This window comes from Trichechus manatus, unplaced genomic scaffold (genome assembly GCF_000243295.1).
Source record: "Trichechus manatus latirostris isolate Lorelei unplaced genomic scaffold, TriManLat1.0 scaffold00052, whole genome shotgun sequence".
NCBI lineage: Eukaryota > Metazoa > Chordata > Mammalia > Sirenia > Trichechidae > Trichechus > Trichechus manatus.
The window spans coordinates 17295807-17299543 of NW_004443988.1; the positions used below are offsets into that span (position 1 = coordinate 17295807).

At 53.6% G+C, this 3737-nt stretch overlaps 1 pseudogene; it reads left to right on the plus strand.

The window, feature by feature from the left end:
* Nucleotides 1-282: 282 nt before the first annotated feature.
* LOC101341577 (protein Shroom3 pseudogene) lies at nucleotides 283-2961 on the plus strand (annotated as a pseudogene).
* The last annotated feature ends 776 nt before the right edge of the window (nucleotides 2962-3737 follow it).

Consider the following 3737-nt stretch of genomic DNA (forward strand, 5'->3'; position numbering starts at 1 on the left):
AAATCTAATAGGTGGCAGAGCTGGGATTTGAACTCAGATGTGGATGCATTCTGAACCCACTCTGACTCTCTCAACTACTCTGCTAAATGCCCTCGCCTTTGAAGGATACTAAACAGAGGTATATGGAGAGAGAATCAAGTGGTTTAGGCAACTTGATTTTATTTGATTGGTTAATAATTATTGACCAAGCAAGCACACTGCTAGCTAGAACACTTTGGCTAGGCAGGCTGCAGGACGTGGTGATAAGCACCCCCGTGGTCCGGGAGGCATTGTTGTGCCCCCATGGGACCTCCATGCAACCCCCCTGTAGCCCGATTCTGCCCCCTCCTTCCGCGTGCCCCAGGTCCACCTAGAGGCAACCAGGGCCGCCCACTGATGAGGGCGGAGATTCCCACCAGAGATGCTTTACGCTCCTCCTTGGAGCAGCAGCGAGGTTTGAACTTGGCATTGGCGCTGTCCTGGAGCACCGCATGGCCGGTGGGTGATGGCCACCCAGTGAGCTGCGATCAGACATGTGTGCAGAACAGGGCCATGCAGATACTGCCACCTCTAACTTCTTCAGCCCTGAGCACCTCACCTCTGACTCCCAGCAGATGAAAGCAACGTGGTGGGTAGCAGCTAAAACACAGGCACAGTGAACCTGCAGGCCAACCTCTCTATTGGCATTCAACCAAATTTGGGGAGAGCCAACATGATGCTGGCATGAAGCAAATATATCAGGGCATGGTTGACACTCCTTGGCACCAAAGCTACCGTTCCAGCTTCTCCACAAGCAATCTCTCCAACTATGACCATACTTATCTGAGGTGGGGCCCTGACCGGTGCAGCTCCCAGGGGAGCATGGAAAGCCTGAAGCCTAGTACAGAATATCCACCTTATCATCTTCTTTCCCCTGCCAAGTCAACCAGCAGCACTGACCAGCTCAGCCATCTGCATAACAAGAGAGACTCCGCTTACAGCTCCTTCTCCCCCAGTTCTAGCATTCTAGAATATCCGCCTCCTGGCATCTCTGGTTGGGAATATTCAGGCTTCATAGATACCCCTTCTGCTCGAGGTGGCCTCCTGGAAGGGATGAGTCAGGAAGACATTCGCTATGTCAAGACAGTCTATGAGACTCGGAGGGGAGTCTTGGAAGAGTATGAAATAAACTCTTCAGCCCTGCTTCTTCGAGGTAGATAGGCCCTAGCATCAGCAGAAGGTCAGAGCTATGATAAATGGCACAGGGAGTGGGCAAGGGAGTGCCACCCCAATCCTGGAACCAGAAGTGCCCCAGTTCCTTGAGACTGCAGCTGACAACCCGTCTCCTAAGGTGGTTGCACCCCTTCCCCCCAGCTCGGAGTGACAGTTATGCAGCCATCCAGCACTGTAATCAGCCCAGCTCCTGGTCTAGCCTTGATCAGAAACGGTTCTGCTGACCTCAGGCAAACTCATCAGCCTCCCTGAAGTCTCCATTCATAGAAGAACAGGTGCCTACTGTACTAGAGAAGAGTCTAGAGAGCAGCCCCATAGTGAAACTCAAGCGTAATTATACCCAGAAGGCCCAGCCAGGATAACCTCTGCTCCCAACTGGTGTCTACCCTATAACTTACGTGGAGCCACATTTTGCTTAGGTGCCCCAGCCTTCCAGCAATACTATGCTCTAGCCTGCACAGGCCAAGGAGAGTAGATGGATATACAGCCCCTCAGGCAGCTTGTATCAGATGCCTACCTTTGATGAGGATAGGAACCAAAAAGGGTCTAACAGGCCTCGGTTTGCCTTCTACTAGCCCCTAGAACATGACTCACTGTCCCCAGTGGACAGGAAACCAGAAACTACAGCCACGTGGGTCCCCTACAAAGTCCATTTCCCATCAGTGCCTGAAAATGAGGAGGATACCTCCCAGAGAAGACATCTCACATCTCCCCAAGGTAATAGCCCATATTCCAAAGATAGAAAGAGCACCCACAGCAACGAACCATATTTTAATCACCAGAGCCTCAAACCCCCTCTGGCTCCAGCCTGGTAAGTGGAAGACAAGAGATCTTCAAGGCCCTCGGAGCCCTGGGAGGTGGATTTCCAGGAAGACTACAAAGCCAACCCCCCGATGTGGCAGGAGAGAGAAGGTCTAGGTTAGAACCTGTCAAGAAACCTGGCAAGACCAAGTCAGTCTTCCCACCTCTCCACAACATTGCAGAAAGTCTAAGAAGGCAAAATATCCTGGAGCTAAGAGGGAGATCTCAGGAAGTCTACCCAGATGGCAAACCAGCCTGTATAGTCAACACCAAGGCTTAGGACCCTAGATGGAAAGTCAGTCCTGACTACAGGAACCATCGGGACAGGCCAGCTTCCTACCCAAGAACGGAGAGGAGAACTAGTATTTTGGCCTCTTTACACAGTGCAGAGCCAAGGTACAAAGAGCCTTTCTCCCCACTATTCTAGCAGACATCCAGTCTGGACCAAAGGAGGCTCAGCTCAGGCATCTCCTCAGCTCTACAGGCCTTTCAGTACGGGAAGCTCCACAGCTCCATGCTAGAGAAGATTTCCAAAATAGAGCAGTAAGAGCAAGGGAGCCAGCGACCCTCAAGTGTAGGCTGCTCCAGTTATGGCCATACCTATAGGCCCAACAGGACAGTTTCAACTTCCAGTATTTCTAGGACTGAATTTGAGGATACAAGAGTCAGTATCCATTTTTCTGAATCCATTGAGCCTCTAGGCAATGGGGAGCAGCACTTCAAAAACAGAGAGACAAAGTCGCAAGAGGTTTCCTGGCAGCCATGCAGGTAACAGCTGAGGAGGGGGCAGATGGTGGCAGTGACACCCCACTCCAAGGAGATGAGCCCCCTAAACAGGATGCTCCCCTCCTCTGCAGCCAGAGCAACTTTCAGCTCTTCAACGAGGCTGACAAGGCGACCGAGTGGCCGGATTCCAGACCTACCACTCCCAAGTCACCCCTGCTGGATGCTCCCTTCAGCCACGCCTAATGGAGCAACATCAAGGACACACAGTCCCGTGTCTTGGGTGCCATCTCCTTTTAACAGAGGGACCTAGAACTGGGGCCTCCCGGGGGCATCTAAGCCCGCCTCGGCCACATGGTGCTGTGGATCCCTGAGTTGCCAGCTGTGTCCTCCTTACCCCATACAGGCCCTGTGAGCAGCATAGCATGATCCTGGCCGAAGGCGAACTGGCCCAGTCAGCCTCCCTGGATGCTCAAAGAGGGGCACGCTGGCGCCTGAACCCTTAGCAGAAGAGGTGCGTTCCTACTTGGAACCTGAGAACATGAATGAGGTGGGGGCGGGTCTCTGAGGAGACCGAGACAATGCACTAGGGTCTAGAGGAAGGGGCTGCATTTTCCAGAGAGCACCATGGCCGACTGCTGATGGATCTTCAGAGCGTCATGGGACAGGAAGGCCTGCTGGATGCTCATCCCATACGGCCCAGAGCTGAAGCAGTTCCAGCAGAGACCCCCAGCAGACTACATTCAGTGCAAGACCTGCAAGCAGCCACCATCCTCTGCAGGCTATGGCTTCCAAGAGCCTGGAACTCTGCAGGAGCACGCCCAGAGCACCTACCTCCAGCCTGGCCCTGCAGCACCAGAAGGCCTCCAACCTTAGCTCACTGAGGGAGCCGATCCTGCACCCAAGCAGAGAGGCCTTCCTCCTGCTGGCTGCAGAATCAGTGGCTGTAGGGCAGCGCCAGTGAGACCCTCAGGATCACAGCAGCTCTTTTGCCAGCTGGCACCTCCTCTGGGAACAACAGT